At 36.1% G+C, this 23,872-nt stretch overlaps 1 protein-coding gene across 2 annotated transcripts in view; it reads left to right on the top strand.

Moving 5' to 3' along the window:
* GRXCR1 (glutaredoxin and cysteine rich domain containing 1) overlaps positions 1 to 23,872 on the top strand; it is a gene marked incomplete at its 5' end in the record, with an annotated part of 342,040 nt that overhangs the window by 94,042 nt on the left and 224,126 nt on the right. For both annotated transcript variants that reach the window (XR_014015185.1, XR_014015186.1), the window contains one exon: positions 11,170 to 11,323. The remainder of the gene's footprint in view (positions 1 to 11,169; positions 11,324 to 23,872) is intronic.

Below are 23,872 nucleotides of genomic sequence, written 5' to 3'. Positions count from 1 at the left end.
AAAAAGAAACTGTTTAAGCTACTCTTAATCATGGTTTCTTTACTTGCAGCTAAACTTATTTACAACTGATAGAGTAGGAAATACGTATTTCTCTCCCTAAATGAATATTAAATTTTTATTGCAGTCTTTAAATTATGGGAAACTTCCAGCTCATAGCTTATTGTCCTTTGACTCTTTAGGAAAATTCAAAATTTGACATTACTGTTTAATCCTATTGGGGGAACACCATAGCCCAACTTTAACAGCCTATAGCAGTAATTGTTTAAAAAGCCTTTAATAGGGAACACTTCTCTCTTTCAATTCTTGCTGCTTTTTATCTATGTTTCTTTCTTTTTCCTCCATTTTCCCTCTCCCTCCACCTTCTTGATCTCTGTTGCTTTCATCTCTATTTCCACCTAAATCCCTTTCATTGTATTCCTAACCTAGACAAAGATTATACTTATATTAACTGAATATATTTTTTCTGTTTCCTATTATAATTAAAAATGGATGAGTAAAATATTTTAATTTATAGGTTTATAATGCTGCCTTATTCCAAAAAGGATTTGTATTGCCATGGTTTGTAAATTTCTTTTAAAAAAAACCAGCTACTTTCCTAATATCTTAGGTTGCTTCTGTGAACTTTAATTTTTTTTGAGCTAATTATTCTTGAAAGAAAAATAGTCATCCTTTTCTGAGAATGATGACTAAGATCATTATAATTTACTTTCATAAAGCAGAAGCAAAAACAGAAACAGATAAAACTCTGTATTTCTTAAAATGTAGAGGAAACTTACTTGGACCTTGTGATTCCAAGGATCCAATGCCATCTTTAACTTGTTTGTCATTAGTCCATTCATTCAACAGATGTTTATTGAGAGACTGCCCTGTGCAAAGAACTATGGTCTCCTCTATTGCCCCCACCCCCTCAAAAGGATAAGTGGGTAATTAAGATATAATTAACTTTTATCATCCTTATCAGGATCACCAGTCCTAGAAACAAAATATATTTATCTCATGCCTGCTGAGATAAAATATATTTATCTCATGTTCTCTCCAGAACCAAAGAGAGAATGAAGAGAGAGAGCCAAAGGGTTGGAGGCATAGTTTTCTTCCCAGGTCTTAGAGGTGTTGGTGTCATTTTGCTCAGTGACTTATTGAAAATATAAAATCCTTATGATTAGTTAAGGTTATCTTAGTCAGTTTCCTTGTTTTTGCAATGCAAACCCCTAGGAAACCTGCAAAAACTGTGAGAAATCTCTGAGTTGTTTAGGATCATGGAAAACTCTATTTGGAAGAAGTAAATGGTAGCACACAAGAAAACAGAGGGCACAGTCTCTGAGGTCTTAATAAGAAAAGAGGTGATGAGGAAGTGTGTCTGTGGTCAAGATTTCCTCTGTGCCGGAGGCCTCCACTCTCCCACTTTGCATAATCCCCTTATTCAAGGCTTCTAAAGCAGTATTAACGAAGACAACATATTGAGTGTTTGTGTTCCTAAGATCATTTTTTAATTTTATATACCATTGGTCAGGTAGTTCTAGAGTTTAATATTAAGTTCTCTGTTTCAAAATTTAAAAGATACGGAGAGACCCTAGAAAGAGTTCAAAGGAATGATCAAAGAGAAATATAGGACTTGTGAATAAAGATTTAAGAAGAAAGGCTCTAGAAAGGAAACATCATTTATTATTGGCAGTGAAAAAGAGATGAAAATTTATTTCATCAAAATGAAAGAATGGCTGCTTTTCATGGGTGCTGAATGGATTACCAAGAAAAGGCTTACCATTTCTTGGCAATTTTATGCCTTTTGGTATGAAGCCAAAATAATTGGCCAAATTGATTTTAATTGTTAAAAAAAAGGTAATTCAGTGTTAATTGATATACCCTGTTGAAATTTATCAAGGGACAGGGAGAGAAAAACATCTAACATACAAAATAAAATTGCACATACGTGAACAATGTACAGTCTTATGTAAAAAATTTACATGTAATGGACAACTTCACACAGAAAATTACTTAGCAATACTGAATCAAGTAGAAATAAAAGAAAATCTTAGTAGACCTGTAACCTTTAAAGAAACTAGATCAGTGTTTTAAAATCTTTCCCCCTTCTATATAAAAAGCCAAAATGAAAACCCAAAATGAACTAACAACAGATCTAGATCAATTAAAAGGCAAGTTATGACACATCATCAAGAAGCAATTAATTCTAAAACTATATATAATCCTTCCAGAAAATAGAACAAAATAAAACAGGTGGTGACATCTTACAAATAATTTAATGAGGCTAAATTATCATGATGCCAAAATCAAATAAGGATTTTATTGATAATGGATGATTAAAAGTCATTCTTCCTTGTGAAAATAGATGCAAAATTCCTGAAAAAAATATTAGCAAACAAATCTCACAGTGTGTTGAAAAAGTACATCATGAGCGAATTGGCTTTTCCAAAGAATTCAAGGAAGATTAATGTTTAAAAATACATTGCAAAGCATGATACAACCATTCATTTAGATTATTATTTTTTTATTTTTATTTTTTATTGAAGTATAGTTGAATTACAATATTATGTTAGTTTCAGGTATACAGCACAGTGATTCGTGGGGTTTTTTTTGAAGATTATAGTCTATTTTAGATTATTACAAAATATTGGGTATAATTCCCTGTGCTATAGGGAATTGTTGCTTCTCTATTTTAAGTATAGTTGTTTTTATCTGTTAATCCTGTACTCTAATTTGTCTCTCCCCCATCCCTTTCACCTTTGGTAACCATAAGTTTGTTTTCTGTCTGTGAGTCTTTTTCTGTTCTGTATATAGGTTCATTTGTATTATTTTTTAGATTCCACATATAAGTGGTAGCATATAGTATTTGTCTTTGTCTGATTTATTTCACTAATCATAATATTCTCTAGGTCCATCCATGTTGCTACAGATGGCAGTATTTCATTCTTTTTTTTTTGGCTGAGTAATATTCCATTGTAGATATAAGCCACATCATCTTTATCCAGTCGTCTGTTGAGGGGCACTTGGATTGCTTCCTTGTCTTGGCTATTGTAAATAGTGCTGCTCTGAATGTTGGGGGTGCATGTATCTTTTCAAATTAATATTTTCTTTTTTTTTCCAGGTATATATACAGGAGTGGAATTGCTGGATCATATGGTAGTTCTATTTTTAGTTTTCTAAGGAACCTTCATACTGTTTTTGCATAGTGTCTGCACCAATTTACATTCCCACCAATAGTGTACAAGGGTTCCCTTTTCTCCACATCCTCTCCAGCATTTATTATTTGTAGACTTTATGATGACAGCCATTCTGACCTGTGTGAGGTGATATCTCATTGGTTTTGATTCACATTTCTCCAATAATTAGCAATGCTGAGCATCTTTTCATGTTCCAGTTGGCCATCTGTATGTCTTCTTTGGAAAAATGTCTATTTAGGTCTTCTGCCCATTTTTTAATTGGGTTGTCTGTTTTTTAAATATTGAGTTGTATGAGCTATTTGTATATTTTGGATATTAACCACTTGTCAGTTGCATCATTTGCAAATATTTTCTCCCATTCCATAGGTTGTCTTTTTGTTTTGTTGATGGTTTCCTTTGCTGTGCAAAAGCTTTTAAGTTTGATTAGGTCTCATTTGTTTATTTTTGCTTTTACTTCTTTTGCTTTGGGAGACTGATCTAAGATAATATTGCTATGATTTATGTCAAAGAATGGTTTGTCTATGTTCTCTTCTAGGAGCTTTATGGTGTCATGTCTTACATCTAGGTCTTTAAACCATTTTGAGTTTATTTTTGTATATGGTGTAAGGGGATGTTCTAATTTCATTCTTTTACATGTAGCTGTCCAGTTTTCCCAGCACCACTTATTGAAGAGACTGTCTTTTCTCCATTGTGTATTCTTGCCTCTTTTATCATTGATTAATTGACTGTAGATGCATGGGTTTACTTCTGGGCTCTCTATCCTATTCCATTGATCTATGTGTCTGTTTTCATGCTAATATCAGTATAGTCTGAAGTCTGGAAGGGTTATACTTCCAGCTTTTTTGTTTTTTTTCCCCTCAGGATTGCTTTGGCAATTCTGGGTCTTTTATGGTTCCATATAAATTTTAGAGTTATTTGTTCTAGTTCTGTGAAAAATGTCATGGGCATGTTGATAGGGATTGCATTAAATCTGTAGATTACTTTGAGTAGTATGGCCATTTTAACAATATTAATTCTTTCAGTCCAAGGGCATGGGATATCTTTCCATTTCTTTGAATCATCTTCAATTTCCTTATCAATGTTTTATAGTTTTCAGCATATAGATCTTTCACCTCCTTGGTTAAGTTTGTTCCTAGTTATATTTTTTATATGATTTTAAATGGGATTTTTTTTTTACTGTCTCTGATATTTCATTATTAGTGTATAGAAATGCAATGGATTTCTATATCTTAATCTTGTATCCTCCTACCTCGCTAAAATCATTTACTAATTCTAATAGTTTTTGTGTGGAGACTTAGGGTTCTCTATATAGAGTATCATGCCATCTTCAAGTAGTGATGGTTTTACCTCTTCTCTTCCAATTTGGATACTTTTGTTTCTTTTCCTTATCTGATTGCTGTGGCTAAGACTTCTAATACTGTGTTAAATAGAAGCGATGAGAGTAGGCGTCCTTGTCTTGCTCCTGAATTTAGTGGGAAGGCTTTCAGCTTTTCACCATTGGGTATTATGTTGGCTGTGGGTTCGTCATAAATGGCCTTTATTATGTTGAGATATGTTCCCTCTGATGAGACTTTTTATCCTGAATGGATGTTGAATTTTGTCAAATGCGTTTTCTGCAGCTACTGAGATGATTATGTGGTTTTTATCTTTCCTTGTGTTGATGTGTTGTATCACACTGATTGATTTGTGTATGTTAAATCATCCTTATGACCCTGGAGGGAATCCAACTTGATCATGGTGTATGATCCTCTTTATATATTGTTGGAATTGGTTTGCTAATAGTTTGTTGAGGATTTTTGCCTATTTAGACAGTTATTACCTTCCTGCTAATTTGAGAGCACAGAGAGGGCAAAATTGTGTCTATTTTCTCCACTGTTCCAGGCATAAGGGCTTTTGGTGGGCACTCAGTGAAAATTTTTTTCCTATTAAATTAAATTACATGTGGTTGGATAATGAAAATTTAGTTTCAGAGGTATTTATAGAAATCAAAATGTGTTAGATGTCTTAATTCAAAGTAGAATATTCGTTAATATTTTGAAAGGTAGAGGTAATGTCCTAAGGAATTCTTTTCAGTTCTTTTGGAGTCAGGATGGCCAAAAATATGTATCCAGTCTTCCGCTCCCGGCTAATATTGGACTCTGAGCCACAGATTCTTTCTCAGAATCCTCAACACAGTCCTGGAGTTACTCAGTATCAGATAATTGGAATTGGTGCATGCAACGCAACCTATTTGGTATTTCTGTTTTGTCTCAGGAAAAAAAAATCACATTTTGTACTCTATCAAAATATTTACTTATGTATTGACTGATGATACTAGCATAGAAACAACCTTAGGAAAGCCTACCTTTTAATATAGATTCAATCTCTTTGCTTTGCTTTCCCATTGTACTTGCTATATGACCTTAAGGCAATGGTTTTGGACAAATTATTTATCATTTCAGATTCAGCAAAAATTACTTTGGGTTTTTAAACTGTAAAAATCTGAATGATTTGGTGGAAACTTGGATTCTAATTGCAGCTTTGTTTTGGCAAAGCTAAACCTAGATTATAAATATTAATGTGTCTAGATGATATATCTCAAGTTATTGTCCAAAACTTTTAAATAAATTCCAGCTAGAAAAAGAAACACATTTCTCAATTACTTTTTTTTTACAGTTTTTTTTTTATTGGAGTGAAATTGCTTTACAATGTTGTGTTAATTTCTGCTGTACAGTAAAGTGAATCAGCTATATGTATACCTATATCCCCTCCCTCTTGGACCTCCTTCCCACCTTCCCCCATCCCACCCATCTAGATACAATGGAATATTCTCAATTATTTTTGAAAAGCCATATGTTAAGTGGCCAGGAGGTTCAAGGTAGTTCTAATAAATCACATAAAAGAGGCAGTCTTAAATTGTAGAGAATTATCTTGCACAATTAATTTGAGGTTCAGAGGCAAGGTAATCAGTATCATTTTCTCTAACAATCAGACATCTTTAATTGAGTATTGCTCCTCTACCCTTAGGGGACCTTTTTCCAATTTGAGCATGAAGTTGAAAGTGTCAGTTTCAATCAGTCTTGCACCAGAGGGTACGATTTGCCCACATAAGTATCATCAAAGAGATCTGAAGATGCTTTTTCTGTGAGGGCTTAGATATTGAACTTCCATGATGAATTATGTCTTTCAGCATGCATCAGAATCTCAGTTTCTCTCCAAGTGAAAACTGAAATTTTTCCCAATTTTAATTTGCCTTATTGTTTACAGATATAATGCTTTTCTTATTTTAATTAAAATAATGAACAACCTAAGATTTTCATTTTTTTGTCTCGTGTATAGATGGATAAAGTACATATCTTGGCATTTGTTAAGTAGTTGATTTAAAATTTTTGTCTCATAATTAAAAGAAAAGTAATTACAACTTACTAAAGACAATGACAGCTTTAGAAATACACTGCTCTATAAAAATTAGAGAAGTTATGAAACTTCCTGGAAATAATTAGAAATATTGGGCTGAAATGGGGTTTGAGTACATAAAATCATAGCAGAATAAAAATATTGCAAATGACTCAAAATGTTAGCACTGTCTTTTAGACAGTTTTTATTGACAGAGTTTAAAAAATCAAGTGATTATATGAATTTTAATAAAAATGGTAAAGATTATTTAGTTCATCACATTATAAAAGTAAGGGGGTTTAATTACAGTTTTGTGAGGAGTTAAAATTTCAAGTAGGGATATCATAGAGAAATGGTAAAACTCAACTAAAAATATCAATGCTTCTAGGAGGAGCTAATTCTATGCCTTGTGAAAGAGAGTTTTCAAGATTAGGCTAGAAATTTTTGTTTCCAACAGGCAAGTGTGCTTTGAAATGTTCTGATATGGTGTTGACAGGACTCAGAAGCTAGCTTAAAAAGAGTTCCCACTGGCTAATTTGTGACAATTTGAGCATTAAAAAAGGTAATAAAAATCGCAATTGATTAAAACAGCAGAGCCTAGAAGAAGCCATTATTCATAATTATGCTTAAAAGAAAATGGAACTTTATTTTCTCTTCATGTAAATGGTTCTACATTCAGGTTAATTTTTTTTTTCAGGTTAATTTTTGAGAGGAAAATTTCCTCATAATAATATATACATTATATATATAATATATAATATAATAATAATAAAATATTGATGTATGTTTGTAGATATTATTTTTAAGGTGGGTAACTCATATCCATACACAAATAATAATATGACCAGCACCATTGTTATTGGTATTTTGTGGAATCTGCTTTGTTCACCCTTCTTGTATGCTTTTCTGACCTCCCTTTATGGCTAATTTGTCCTCTTCTAGAAGTATATTTTAAGTGCTTTTGTTTAGAATCTATTAATAGAAGAAATAGTTTGTTTTCATCTAATGATTTACATGTTTTGCCCTCATTATCAGATGATAATTTTGTTGGACATACATTTCTAAATTGATTCTCAAATGTATTTTTTGAATACATTTTCTCAGAATTTTCTGTCTTCCATTGTAACTGCTGATTTGTTTTCAATCAAATTGTCTTACTTTAAAGATACTCTTTCATCTGTGGATGCTTTTTCTCTCTATTTTTGTTATTTTTTTGAGAACAGTGGCTTTGTATTTTTTTGTTTACTCTGATATCATCAAAGCCCAGAATAATGTCTCACAGTAGTTGCTCAATAAATACTTCTTAAATGAATATTGTAAAGGTTTTCACCGTTTTAATATGACTTTGTCATAGAGTTCTTGTATGAGTCTAAAGAGCTTAGTATGGCACTGAGCACATAATAACTATTCAATAAATGATAGCTTCTGTGTTTATTGAGAGAAAGGGATTGTTAATCTCTGTAATAGGAGGAGAAGGAGCTATCTGTAAGTATATGTATCATAAGCTTACATTCTAGAAAGTAGGCAAAACAAAAGAACAACACACGCACACATACACACACCGTATCTTCTCATCATACTTCCAAGTTTAAATACAAACATTGATTTTTGTTTCTTATATTTTTCCCTTTGGCAGCCACAAAAAAAGTTTGAAGTAGTAAAATTTACAACAAAAATGTACAAAAAAGGTTACCTCTCTGGTTCTATTTAATGGTACTACAAATATAAAACCAGAATTGCTTGCTTAAGAATAGAATATCGTCTTTGCAAACTGAAGAGAAATGTATTCCGTAGAAAGGCCGCTTTGATGAAAGTTTGTTCATGCAGTAAAAAATATTTGACCAACTTTTGAAATAAATTGTAAATGAAAATATTAAAAGTAGCAACTCAGGGTAAAGGTGATATTCTTGGGCCATGTCGTTATTGATATTTCTTCTTTCAGTGTTTTCATAGAAGGCTCCTGTTCCATTATACCAAGACATCTAAACTTCTCTCTAAAGTTCTTCAAAGAAGTGAATAGAAATTTCTCTAATGGTGTTCCAGATCCATCAGATAATTCCACTTGAGATTTCCGAGGAGATTCTATGCCAGTATTTTTCATTCTTCTAATTTTTTAGGATATGGTTTTTTAAAACTTCTAATTGGACAGAATTCATTACATTAGACCATGTCATTTATAATATTTATATGATTCCGAACAGTCATATATTCAACAAAAATTAGTCATCAAGTTAATTATGTGATCAATTTGTCTTTATTTACTTTGCTAAAACTTAAATTTATAAAACCTGCAGGCTGATAGCACCTTACATTTGATGAAATTCAGTGCTCTGTGGTTTCCACTTGTGCACATTCAACAAGATTGGGTTATCAGCATTACTAGAAGGACCATATTGTGTTTTATATGATGATCCTCCAGCTTGGAACTTCACAGTAAGTGAGGTATTGATTTGAGCTCAATACCTGCTGAACATAGTTCCTCAAAGTGCTAAAAAAAAAGTACCTGCTAAATGAAAGAATATTTCAACCCTGGAGTGGGGAGAATGATTTTTAATAAATGTGAGTGCTTTTTGCATGTTGCAGGGAATTTTGAAAATATCATTTATCCTAAATATACAATCCAATGTGATTTATTTGTTTTGCATGTGGAAGTGTCACCTGCCATACCAGTAAACAAAGGATATTGTAGTCATCAAGCCATCAGCCACTGTAGCCGCCCACGACTGTGCACCTTGAGGGGATTCAGGATTGAGAAAAACAGGATACTTGCCTTTGATATCAAGGCCAGATATACCAACGGATTGATTTCAATGAGGCCAGACTCTTGCATCTTCCTATATATAGAAAAGCGCTAAATTCATTACCTTGAGATGTCTGGTTTTCTTTAGCAGTAACCTTCTGATGTTCTGACTACCTGGTTTTTGTTGCAAAAACTCCTATATATATCCTGGCTCCTCTCATACTTCTTATGAGCAGTCCCTCAGAGCAAGCTGAGAGGCTGTCTTCCAGGCTTATGTCCTCAGCAAGTCCACCGAATAAAACATGATTCTCAACTTTGGGGTTGTGCATTTTTTTCAGTCGACATGCATTTTTTCTCTTTCCTGGAAAACTGGCCGTACATTGGGGTGAGTGGTAACAGGTCCAGACACATGCAGGAACCCATTGCTCTGGTTCCCTCCACTCCTCTCACATGCAGCACATGCCCATTCCTGCAAGCCCTTCTTCAGAAAATTGTGAATCTAAGGGCCCATGTCAATTTGTTGTGTCTCTTTTTCATCTAGTACAAACAGAAAAGTGTTGAGAGAGTGGAAGAAAGTTCCTTTCCCAAGGAGCTCAGTGAATATATTCCTTTGGAATTAGAGAGGAAATTAAACTGTGGCTGAACCTTTTTTCCTTTTTTCTTTCCAAAAGCTTCCTGCTGTTTGATGTCCAGGATGATTGCTTAGACTACTCAAGGGGCCACTGGAATAATAGGCTTGCTTACTTAGCAGAGCCTGGATATTTCTTAAATTTGAAACAAAGCTGAGAAAGATAAATTTTGTCTTTGTAGTCTGTGTTTACAGTTTGTACTTGGTGAGACTTGTCTGTAATACATTGCATCTAAGCAGTGGGGTAGTTGCTTCTATACCAATTGAAAGAAGAATGTTAAAGTCTGCCAGATGCTGTTTTCATTAAATTATTATGATACTTCTATTTATACAAAGTTAGGTGAAAATTATCTCATAGGTTCCTATCAGCTCTACAGTTCAATTTCTCAAATGACTCAATGATTCCCCTTAAATCCATGGCACTTAAGATAATTTCTGAATTATCACATAAGAAATAGTTTTCACATTTGTTTTTAGAAGGCAGAAGTTACCATATGAACTAATGGGTGGATCATAGATTAATACAGCTGCAGGTTGGATAAGAGAAGCACTGTACATTTTAATACTTAATGTGACTTTTTAAGAGACACTATAATTTATTGGTTTAGTGCATGGGCTTTGGATTTTGGGCTGCCCTGGGTTGAGATCCTGGCTTGGTGTATCAGTTAGCTAAGTTTTTTTTGATTGCAAAGAAACAAACGTTGGTCAGCTTAGGCAAAAAAAGGAAATTTACTGGCAAACTGAAAGACTGGAGAACCACATCTTGAAATAGGAAGAAATCAATGGTTTCAGGTTGAGCAAGGAAACAAGAACTAAAGGAAATTTCTCAAGACAGGAACAGTCAGATCAGAATGCTGCTTCTATATGAATGGGACCTCACCATTTTTTAAAGCCTTGCACCTATTCTTCAAGGGTAGACGTCCCAGGAAAGAGTGTTTGGCTAAATTTTTTCCCCCTTGCAGTTCCAGTCTAGTGGAAAGAAGGATCTGGGTCTTCAACTTTTATAATGGAAATCAACTATTTTACTACTTATTAAGACAATTGCTTATGAGCTATGATGCTATTACATTATTTTGTAGTTTCTGCAGTTCTTTCACATACATTTGCTTCCTTAAATTCTCACAATATGCTGTTAGGTAACTAGTAGATTTTATTATCCTTGTTTTATGGATGAGAATCCTGAACTTAGGGACACTGACTAAAGCCTAAAGCCTGATGTTCTTCCAAACTGCGTGTGTTTCGTTCTACAGAGTGCAGCCCATTACCACACTATCATCGGTTTGGGACAAAAGACGAGTGAACAACACTGAGACAGAATGTTCTTTCTGAGAAATAGTCGGATCTTGATGAAATTCGGAGCAGACTCCTTAGCAAGAGGATTGTTTGTTCGCTGCTTGGCTGCAGGTTGGTCGGGGCTACTGTGTGTTTCCTAGAAGTCGATGTTCTGAGAGTGAAACCCTGATACACACTCACAGGATGGGATCCACATTGCAGTTCAACCCTGTGATCTTGTTTTCATTGCAAAGATACCCAAGCCTGTAAAACTTGAGTTTTGAAAGTTCAGCTTTGATACTGTTAACCTGTTAAAATGTGACAGTACAGAAAAGCAACGTGTCACACACCACAGAATTTTCCAAAGCAGTTCTTGGCTGCATGTGGGAGGCAAAGCTGCATTTGTCTTCCTTTCAGCTTGACACCTGGACACCTACACTTAAGAGTGGGCTAGTCTGTTTGATAACAGGCTCAGTTTTTGTCTCTGCAAGGTGACATCTCTGCTGGGATAAATACTTATTTAGTCTAGGAGACTGTTTTTGGAAACCATGAGGAAGCTAGCATTGTCTGGGGTCCATCTTCCTTTACTGCTCTCTCTGCTACAAGAAAGCAGAAGTATGTTGGTAGTAAACAAAGTCAGCATTCTCCCACTTCACTAAGAAAACTAGCAAGAAAGGGATCAGAAAAGGGAGAACATATTTAATTTCTTTTGGGACCTACCGACTGGGTCCTCATTTCTTTTATGTTACTTTCTTAAAGCACTTGACATGAGATTCTGAGAATCTGCTAAAACATGTGTTCTGCTAAAACCTCAAGGCTGCCTGGTGTTCAGCATCCTTTTCAGTACTCACCCTTTGCTGCGTCTTATTTGAGTTCTTACAGTTACGGTCTGCCTCCTATGAGACTGTGAACTCCATGAGAATTAGAGACTACTTCTCATCCATTTTTTGCATCCTTTAGTGCCTCTCAAAGAGCAATCTGTGGACCAGCAGAATTGGCATCACCTGGGAGCTTGTTAGAATCTCCTATTTTGCTCCTGACTTACTGAGTCGGAACCTTTGTTTTAACAAGATCCTAGGTGCTTCCTATGCACATTAAAAATTGAGCAATGCTGCTCTGTAGCACTTTTCATACAATATATGTTAAATAATGATAAAGATAATAAAGCATAATAAAGCATGTGAGGCAGGTAATTATATATCACTGATAGAACACCCTCCACTGCCATTTTTTTTTCTTTCCATCTCTTTAACATTCTCGAGTCACCCCAGAATCCTAGAAGCGATGGAAACTTGATCCTTCTGAATACAGATGAAGTTGGTAGTTTCAGAATCTACTTGTCCAACTCAAAAAAAGAAAAAAAAAAGAATTAAAATAAGTGATCATGCAGTGAGGAGGGATGAAGGAAGAGATGCAGTGCACAGCAATCTTAGTTCTTTTGTGCTTCACTCAAAGACTGCTTGCTGCCTACACATGGTTGTCACCGTGAGCTCCAAGGAGCAGTAGGGATCCTAAGGCTCTGTCTCAGTTTCCCTCATCACTCCATCCATCCTCAACTAGCTCACTCACTTTTATCTGTTTCATTTATCGATTTTTATGCTCATGCTTTATTTGGAAAAAAAAAATCACAACTTAAAATATGCACCAAAAAATAAGCACAGGGCTTCCCTGGTGGCTCAGTGGTTGAGAGTCCGCCTGCCGATGGCGGGGACACGGGTTCGTGCCCCGGTCCGGGAAGATCCCACATGCTGCAGAGCGGGTCGGCCTGTGAGCCATGGCCGCTGAGCCTGCGCATCCGGAGCTTGTGCTCCGCAATGGGAGATGCTGCAACAGTGAGAGGCCCGCGTACCGCAAAAAAAAAAAAAAAAAAAAAAAAAAACACAAAATGATCCCCACCCCAACTCAAAAAGCCAAGTTAAAAACCTCTTTGCTAAGCCATGCATTATAATATTGTATTATCAAGGAGTGGGTTAATAGTTACTAATGTGCTCCATGCTCAGTATACTAATTGGCATTCAAAAATTTTTAATTAAAGGATAAGGAGGGAATTTAACCAAAGTTCACCAGTGATTATTTGCCTTCCCTGCTCTTCAAGTTTCTTATGTTGGAAGCTAGCTATTTTGTTTACCCACAGAGTTCATTCTGGGGGTAATTATGATTGCATAAGCTCAAAGTGCTGTTCCAAAAAGTTATTGATATTTTAGTTGAGTTGGGCTCTGTTCAGTATTTGTTGACTGCATGCTGTATGGCAAGGACTGGGGTAGTAGCTGGGTCTATAAAGGGGAGAATGACACAGTCCTGTGCTCTTGAGAAACTTGTAGGCTGGTAGGCTGGACAGGCATGTAAATAGATCATTTTGAAGGACTAATTTAAGTGTTATGATACTGGGATACTCAGGGTATGCAGGTCTCAGGAGAGAGGAGCATTATGTGATTGGACAAGAGACACTTCTCCTGGGACTGTGTTTTGCAGGACGGGTGGAGGCAGGTGAAGAAATAATTGCTGGAAACACATTCCAGGTAGAAGTCACAGTGACACTAAAAATGCTGATGTATGAAACAGCATGTTCTATTTTGGGAACTTTGCCAAGTGCAAATTACAGTGCAGGAGAGGCAGACAATGAGGCTAGAGAGATAAGCTAGTCTCTGGAAAGAATCTGCCAGACTTGACATGCTTGAATTTATCTCTAAATAAGTGATGTCATGAATTCTACATTAGGAAAACAACCACTCCCACCGCCACCACCACTGGTTCAAAAGAAAAATGCACTCATTTTCAACCTTACTGTGAAAGTATGCTCTTTTTTCCTTAGGGTACACTGATCTTCCTCAGTAGGAGAATGGCTTATGAAATTATGTCTCTTCCCAGTGTCGTGAGGGAAACAGGCATGAACAGTGGGGAAGAACTGTAGTCCAATAAGATAGTATCTAAGTCAGCACTGCATTTATTGGGGGCATTAAAAAGAACACTCAACATTTTGCATGACTTTGATATACACAGCTGTAGTGGTATAGAGCGGTGAGCTGACCTATGGAAAAGGGAACAAAGTCTTTGTTTTCACAGAAACCACTGCTGACGCATTGCAGTGTCTAGAAATTTACAGTCGTGGATATCAGAAAGAGGCATATTATTATTAATAACTTTATTGAATACATTGTAAGAGGAAGGAAGAAAGTACTTATGTATCCCCCATATACTCTCTATTTTCTTCTTGGTAAAGGAAATGATTTATGGTAAGAATTAAACTCCATGAGGGTTAACGTATGCTTTTTGTTGTTGTTGAATTCATAACATTTAAACATATTGTAGGCACTTAAGAACTATTTACTGAATAAATGGATGCATGAGTTAATTCATTAATCTGAAAGGGGATAGACTGAGTTTTTCTGAGCAGTGTCTTATTAGCTAGATACTACCACTGATAAAAAATAATGAAAACTACAGGGAATAATATCCCTAGGAACATGGAGATGAGTGACATATTCTAAAGGTGGGAACTCCTGTTGGTCAGAGGATTCCGTTAGGCAGTGAGGGGGTAGGTGGTGGGTGATGGGGGTAGATAAAATTTGAATAAAAAATAAAATATGGAAATGTTATCTGGGATTCTAAGACATTTTCAGTGATATTTTTAAAATCATAAAATAAATTAATACATGCTTATTGATAAAATTCAAGCAAACAAAGACATAATTATAAACCTAGTGTTGCCCTAGTGTGGTGCAAGGACAGACCAATAAATCAGTAGAACCAAATAGAGGGCTCAGATTGGACCCATGTATACATAGGACCCCAGGTGGATTTATTGTGAAGCAAACAAAGCTTAGGCTTCACGGCTCCTTACTTGCTTTGGGAGGGGCCTCCCAAAATATTCACACTATTGTATGTTTTAGTGAAATTTGCAAGAGTAAGTTATTTTTATTGCAATTAGTGAGGATCACTAGCTCTTGCCACTCTGACTGCCCCTTCATTACACTTCCCTTTTGTGTCATATTTGAGTGTCCATGGATAGTTTGAATCCAGTTGAGAGGAAATGAGTTGGGAATGTGCCATTTTAACTACAATTTGGAAGATGCATAAGGGGTATGAATACACAATTTAGAGAAGAGGAAATTCCAAAAGGTAACAAGTATGGTCAAGGTAACAGTGTATGTCAAAATACTCATCATAACTGGTAATTAGAGGATCCCAAACAAAATGCGTCATCTCTGTTGTAATTATTACCCCTAGTCAGTTGGATAATGGCATATGTTGGCAGGAATGTGGGGATATAGGGATCTTCATGCCCTGGTGGGAGTATAGTCTGAGTGTATTTATTTTGGAGGTGGTGGTATTTAATAAACTAAGTATATTTGTTCCATATGGCCCAAGAGTAATGCTCTGGATTAAATATCCTAATGAAGTTCTCATATCTAAGAATATTGACTGCAGCATTATTTCTGCACTAAGGAAGTGAGACAAGCTGGCTGTCCATCCTTAGGAGAGGGGATAAACTAAATGGAATAGTATGCAGCAATTAGAAGCAATGGATTAGGTGTTCACATAGCAATGTGGATGGATCCTAAGACACAGGACTAAAAGAAACCAGTAAGAAACAGAATTTTGATGTAAATATGCAACACTAATAAATATTGAATACAAACGTATATACATACATGCTCACAAAACAATACACATGCTGCGAAAATGCATCAAAATAAGAGGTAAACTGTAAACACCAGTAAAGGATTAATAAACAGGTCTAAAACTTGGTTCCTCACTCCTTGCCTGAGGCAGTTCTGACCTTAGCCAGACCCCTTTGTTAGCAAATTGATGGAATTTACTAATCGGAAGGTAACTGAAAATCTTCCAGGAGGTGCCATGTTCTGATTTTTTATCTAAGGAATTTTTATAGCAGGATGTACCTTGTCTGTCTGGATTATTTATTATAAGTTAGTCTTCAGGGGCTTCCCTGGTGGTGCAGTGGCTGAGAGTCCGCCTGCCGATGCAGGGGACATGGGGTCGTGCCCCAGTCCGGGAAGATCCCACATGCCGCGGAGCAGCTGGGTCCATGAACCATGGCCGCTGAGCCTGCGCGTCCAGAGCCTGTGCTCCGCAACGGGCGAGGCCACAACAGTGAGAGGCCAACATACCGCAAAAAAAAAAAATTAGTCTTCAGTTTGTGGCTTTATGAGCCATAACTGGGCTGGATAATGGAAGTTAATCACATAGACCTTCTTACTACATAACCAGAAAGTATAAAGGTTGAGAGAAGCACAGAAGTAAAGGGCTTCCTTGTGCCATTTTGTATTGCCCATTGTGCTTCTTGCTCTGAACCCAAAATGCATCCTAATGTGAAAAAGGGATTTAGGAAGATATGTCCTGATATGATGCGGCTCCTTTGTGTAAACTTGACTAGACATTAGTAAAGCTTGGTGCTTGGTAAGACATAGGTTTTGTGAGCCTGATTGATGATTCAGCTCATTGTGTTAGTATAAGCACATTGTAATAGTTGCCTGGGAGCACAGGTAGAGTACTAAGAGGGGGATAAAAATAAATAAGTAAATAAATTAGTAATATAAATAAGAGAAAGCCTCACTAGGACAAATGATGATGATATGCTGTGAACTGAGGATGTGATTTAACTTTCATCAGCTCTCATCAAAGAAGGTCCACTGTTTTAGGGTGAGTTGTTAGGAAATGATAGATAACAAGAACACATTTGGGTATTTGGAAATGGGACACTGCCATAAAAAACAGTGAAACATGTGGACTTGATGGTGGGTAAACTTGGGGAGATGTTAATAAAATCTTAAGAGCCATGAGGACCATGTTAGCAGTAGCTGAAAGGGCCTCAAATAACCTGTTGGTGAGAGATTAAAGGAGAGAGAAAATGTTATTGGAAGTTGTAAGAAAAGAGACATTTTGTCATATAATAGAAGAAAGTTTATTAGCACTGTACCCTGCAGTAATATGGAAAATAGAAAATATAACTGATGAACCCCATGATCTAGCTAAGATTTCCAGGCAGAACTTTGACAATGCCAACTTCCTTCATCTCATTGCCTTTCATAAAATACAAATAGAGGGAGATGATTTAAAAAAAGGAAACAGTTCATTTTTCAAGCATAATTTAGAGGAAACATAAAAGATTAAGGACTTGCTGGATTCGAAATAAAATTTTTCATTCCTGGTCTCTCCACATGATGAGAGATTCTCAAAGTAAGAAAGATCATCAGGCAAGCAATTAAATCCAGAGAACAGTGGGAGAAAAATGGCATAAAAATAAAGCAAATTGTGTGTGTTTTAAGCTCCTTTCCTAAGATAAATTAGATGTTTCCTATCTTCAAAAAGTTTGGATTCTGTTATAGATTCTGGTGGAGGAGACAGACAAGTAAGCAAATAGGTACAGTTTAGTATAATAAGAGCCCCAATAAAAGAAACATGGGATGCTATGAAAGCATGTATTAGGGACACTTTACCCTGACTTGGGAAGGAGGAAAACATAAGATCAGGCTTTCCAAGAGGGTCATGCCTAAACTAAGCCTTGAGGAATAAAAAGGAGTTAGGGAAGGTAGTTGGGGCAGGGGGGGAGAGGTGATGATTTCAAGTAGAGAGAGTAGAGTCATGTTAAAGGAAACCCTCAGAAAAATCTCCCAAAGGAGCCCTGAACCACTCTTGGCACTCCTTGTAATCATTTTCTCCTTTTATAGGAACAAGTAGGATCAACTGGCTATAAAAATTCTTTTTTTAAAAAGATTTTTGTTATAATTTTTAAAAACTTATACAGAAGAAGAGACTAGTATAATTAACTGTCATGTATTAATCACTTAGCTTAAAAATAATCAAGCTCATGGCCAATCTTATTTTGTTTATGTTTACCCCCTCCCCCATTGCATTATTTTAAAGCAAACCCCAGGCCTATATAATTTCATCTGTAAACACTATAGTTATCTTTAATGCATAAAACTCTTTCTGATTAATAATATTTTTATCACATACACACAAATTAACATGAGTTCTTAATATTGATGCTTCCTTTTGCACAAGCTAGGGCAGTGGGTTCCTTCTGGGAAATTGATCACTTAAGTCACTCTAGTGCAGAAAGTGAGTTATTCAGTATTTGAGGTCATTTGTTAAAAATTCCTTTTCTTGGGGAAAATTATGCTAGCTTCCTCTTTTATGTGTATTTATGAGTAATAGGCTAGGGAAAAATATGTCCCTAATTGCCCCAAGGAGTTATAAAAATGTAAGAAATGAAAGTCACTATGGGATCTTAATTTTTGTTCCTGAGTGAAGTAATAGAAAGTATTGGGCATTTCCTTTAGGGCAATGGTCCAGTTATTTTTAGGGAGGCCTAGCTGCTGATTTCAGAAAATCCCTATCTGGTCTGCTTTTAGTGCTAAGTCATCTCATCTTATACTAGCTTGGGTTCTGGGCTGATCTGGGTGGGTGAATCTCCCTTACCTTTATCCAGAGGAACAAAATTCATTGTTGTGAATAGCTAGCACTGTAGATAACAGGAAATTAGGAGATGGGGTAAACAAGACCAGCCCTGGTACCATAGTATCTCGGGACTTCTGTTTAAGTATGAATTACAATCAAATGCTATCTAGCCTTGAAGTAGTAGCTACAGGGGAGAAATCTACAATTTGGCTGAACCCAGGATATATGCGTATAGATTCAGAGATGAGAGCATGACATGTTCTAAGCTCTGCAAGAATTGAGTCAACTATAGGGTTGGTAAGGCAGGTGCTGGAAAAGTTAGTAGTCACCAAATGTAAGCAAAGAAATTAGGAATAATTGAAATACTTTAAGTAATAGATTGCTATGATCAGACTTGTGTTGGAGCGGGGCACATGGGAGGGCACAAAAGCCAACAGGAGACTATTTTATTACAACAACTAAGAGATGATTAGTGCATGAATGAAAGTAGTGCCAATGACAGCCGTGACTGTGGAGAGCATGGAAAGATGTTTGTAGATTGAATACATAGTACAGGCAGGCCAGTTGGACAGGAAGTTGAGAGGAAGGAGTCAAAGATGGCTCCCAGGTTTGTGGTCTGACGGTCTTGAAGATTGGTGAGATGCAGATGTCCAACTGTAGTGTTTCTTGGCTGATGTGCAAACTAGTGGATTGCTTGTCAGTGGTCATTGCCACTCTAAACCCCATTCAGTATTACAGCAGTGGCATTTCTGAGGTCAGGGCTATGGCCAGAGGGTTAATTAGGAGATGGGTCAGGCAGTTTGTATTGGAGCAAAGTGCTTATTCATCTGACCTGTCCTCTGCTCAGCACAGAAAACAGTCCCCAAGTTCCCATGTTCCAATGAACTTCTTCATATTCCCTAAGGCTTTTAGTTACTCTTACACTAAAATAAGGCTTTATTTGGTCTTTCCAAATTCTGAAGTCTACTTGACGATCTATAATCTTCTAGATTATAAGAAAAAAAATTGAAACACACTTTGATTTAAAGGATATTGCATCCTAAAATTAAAATTAAAACTTTCATAAGTTAGATAGGCCTTCATGTGTTATGTATCCCTGCATCTTAATATTGATCATTTATTAAAATCTTTAAATTGATCTTTATCTCTCATCCGAAAAATGATTATAACTCTTGGGCTGTTTTCCTTCTGGGTAAACCAGAAGAAGAAGCAGAATATTTAATAATAGATTGTTCTGAATCCCAGGTTCTTAACGGGCTTTATAAACTGGATGTGGAGACAGAATCTTTTGTTATTTTTCAGAATAATTTATACCAGCATTTATGGACTGGAATAGTTGGTTTCAGCCACCTGTTTTCTCCGTGGACTGTTTCTTCCCTGTATAATATGTATTTCTACACTTAATTCCAAAGGTTAGTCACCTGGCATAGCCAGAAGGAAAGCAACACAATGGTAACATTTATTATCTGGAAGAGAGGCACATTTTCCTCTCATATCTTTAATATCTAATACTTCTTTCTAGTTTTCAAATTATGCAGCAGCAAAGTGTTTCACATACCTGGAGAATACCTACTAACTGGAGGACATGCAAAGTCCAGGAAAAATTTTTGGTGATTTTTTTAGTGATGGAACAAATTTTTAATTTATCATCTTGTACCCCGAAGTTAGTTTTACTGGTGACTTACTAGGCTCTGGCACTGATGGTTGATTTGCTATTATATCAGTTACTTAATTAAAATGAATTATTCATAGTTTTTCCTGATGAATGACCTAATTATTATGCTAATCATAATAATTTAAGTCTTCAATGTTTTCTGACACATCCTGCCTAATGGGGTTATTAAATATGTGTATAATTATAGTCTTATAAAAATTCAGAAGCATGGTTTGACAGACATTTTTATTTCTATTTAGACCTTCAAAAACATCAGATGTAAGATATCTTTTGCTCTGAACTCAATTAATCTCTTGAATGTCACTTTCTCTTTCTAATATAAAACTGAATAAGTATAATAAATAAAATGACAACCAACTTCATTAGTAATACTAAGAAGTAGAAGAGATTTTATACCCAGTCCTGCTTTTGAGAACTTTAGCATTAACAAGAAAATTTTCCTTCATGATGTGGGGATTCTAATGAAAGCAAAAGCAGTGAACTGACCTGATATTTATTGTTATGTTGTGAAATCTTACTTGTTCATAGGAGAAGCAACTATGCCATCCATGGGTTCATTAACAATTGACTGTATCAGGGACATCTTTCCTTTACTTCTCTATTACTTTGTTTAATTTCTCAGCCCCAAATCATCATACTTGCATATGCTTGTCTTATTTCAGGGCAAAACTTAATATTTAAAGATATTAGGATATTCTTTTGCATTCAGTAATAACAACCACATTAATAACCAACTCCCAAGGGCATCTAAAGCTGGAACATCTGGCACACAATCAAGGTAATAGAAAGTGATATTTTGATATCCGGTCACAAATCAAGCAGTTTGACAACCCATAGCTGGGTATATATAACCAAGAACTAATTAGGGTTCGAAAACACATGCCCAATTTTGTTGCAGTCTAGTTGTTAAAGGGATTTTTTGAGACTTGAAAACAGTAACTCATGGCTTTTGTGAAACGTGAAGCCTATTCTGAAGAAATAAGACTGACTCTTTTTGGTTGCAACTCATTTTGTCTTTGAGCACACAGGTATAGATGATGAAAATGAACATTTTCCATTATTTAATGGCTTATACTTTTTACAAGATTTTTTTCCTTATTTTAACTCCCTTATTTTCTCTAGCATTAAAAAACCATCAATTTCCATTTCAAGCTCTGAGATCAATAATTGTGTCCTCTAGGACCTGCAAGTGGAAGACATTTGAGGAACTTACAGTCTTGCTTGTCATTCTCCTCTTCATCCTAGTCCTTTTAGAGGGCCGAGGTCCAGCCATGATAGGAGGCAAACTTGTGTGCTGTGGTCTGATAAAACACTTTCATTCCCATCTTTTGGGAGCCACTATGATTGAACACGTTATTGGACGGGCCAACTCAGGTTGTTGGCCTGAGTGTACCCTCTATACAATGATGCTGATTCTCCGGTTGCAGGATGAGGGGGTGTCATTTGAAATGTTGGGCAGCAGAACAACGTTAAATAGTTTCGGTTCTGCTTAAATGATTTTTGTAATTATGTAGGATATAAATAAAGAAAAATTAAACTAATTCCTATTTCTAACACCTTGTTGAGGCAGCTTCAGCTATATTTTGGCCCTGACTTCCCTTTTCCTTTGGAGTCTGTCTTAGTCTGTTTGGGCTGCTATAACAAAACACTACAGATTAGGTGGTAGCTTATAAACAACAGAAATTTTTTCCTGATAATTCTGGAGGCTGGAAGTCTGAGATCAGGGTAGCCACATGGTTGGGTGAAAGCCAGACTTCTTGTAACCTCACATGGTGGAAGGGACAAGCAAGCTCTCTGGGGACTCTTTTCTAAAGGCACTAAGCTTATTTATGAGGGCTCTGCTCTTGTGACCTATTTATGAGGACTCTGCCCTCATGACCTAATCACTTCCCAAAGACCCCACCTCTTAATACCATTGCCTGTGGTGTTCGGATTTCAACATATTAATTTTGGGGGGGCAGTGAGAAACAATGTTCAGACCGTAGGGTCTGTAGAGAAAGGACACTGTAAAGCTGAAAAGCATTATAAAGACTCTCTTTCAACTGCCTCATTTTCTCCCCTCCCTAAGGGGGACTTTATCTTGGCTCTGGTTGCTTCAAGGATGGTGGGTATGATGTAGCTCTGAGATACCTCCTCTCCAAACTCTTCTTAAAGCTCAGTTTCTCCATTAAAGGAGGAGGAGGAAGAGGGAGAGGAGGTAGCTACCTTAATTGGTCAGCAGTGATGTCCTTCTTTTGCTGCTTTTCTGACTAACAGTAATTTACAATCAATGTCCTTTCCATGGTGGGTGACCAAACACTGACTCCTCATGGGACACACATATAGGTTTGGGGGGAGGCTTTGGAGGATGACACTGCACTGTGAGCTCCAGTCTAGCCCTTCTCCTTGCACTCCCCCTTGACTCTGGCCAAAAGAAGCCATCTTTTAGCCTCTTATTGGTGGGATTCTGTCACAGGTGAACTGAGTTCTTGAGTGGGGTCCTGCCAATATAGCTCAAGCCCAGCTGCCTTCTCTGTTGGTCACACAGCCTGTGGGAAACTCTGGCATCATTTCTAGGGTTGTCATGAACAACTCTGTCCGTGTCTTCAGGGACTTTGTGAGAATGTCTTTTGGACATACACCCAGGTACAGTATTTCTGGGTCATATGGGACATGCATTTATTTTGACTAGTGCCCAGTTGCTCTCCAGGAAGTTTGCACTGGTCTGTATTTTCACCAGCAGTGGACAAAGGTTCATATTTAACAACATCTCTGCCAATAGTTAGCATTGTTCAGCTTTCCAATTTTTGCCAGCCTATAATAACTTAACTTGTATTTCTGTAATTGCCAGTTGTTTTGATTTGTCATCTGTTTGTCAGCATCTTGAGTTTCTTCTATATTGGATATTCATATTTCCGACTCATTTTTCTATTTGGGTTGTTGACTTTCACTATACATTTGTAGGTGTTTCTTGTATATTCTAAACATTAATCCCTGGTTGGTTTTACACTTTGCAAATATCTTCTTCCATTCTGTCAACTATATATTAACTTTATCCATAGTATCTTTTGTGGACCAGAAATTCTTCACTTTGATGTAAACAACTTAATTACTCCTTTTTCTTGGTTTGTGCTTTCAAAGTTTTGTTTAAACAATCCTTCCTTCACCTCAGATCTATAGCTATTCCACATTTTATTCTATCAGCTTTCTAGTTTTATTCTTCATCTTTAGATATTTACTCCTTCGTAGTTTCCTTTGGTATGTAGGGTTAAGCTGGAATTCACTTTTTGCAAACCATTTTACTAAATAATTCATTGTTTCCCCATGAATTTGTGATGCTATCCTTATCTTATATAAAAGTGTCCCCTCTACATGGTTTATCCCTGAGCTTTCTATTGTGTTTTTTTGGTCCATATGATTGTTCTTATGACAATATCTTTTTTTTTATTATTATCAGTTAAAAGTATGTATTTATATCTGGCAACTTGCCCTTCTTTTTTTCATCTTTTTACAGTTTGGCTTCCTATTAAATAATAAAATTAATTTATTTCTTTAAAAATCCAACTGGAAATGTGATTGGTATTACATTGAATTTATAGAATAAT

Source organism: Mesoplodon bidens (assembly GCF_964165515.1).
Source record: "Mesoplodon bidens genome assembly, chromosome: 1".
NCBI lineage: Eukaryota > Metazoa > Chordata > Mammalia > Artiodactyla > Ziphiidae > Mesoplodon > Mesoplodon bidens.
The sequence above is the reverse complement of the archived record's forward strand: the minus strand, read 5'-3'. Positions and strand labels throughout refer to the sequence as shown.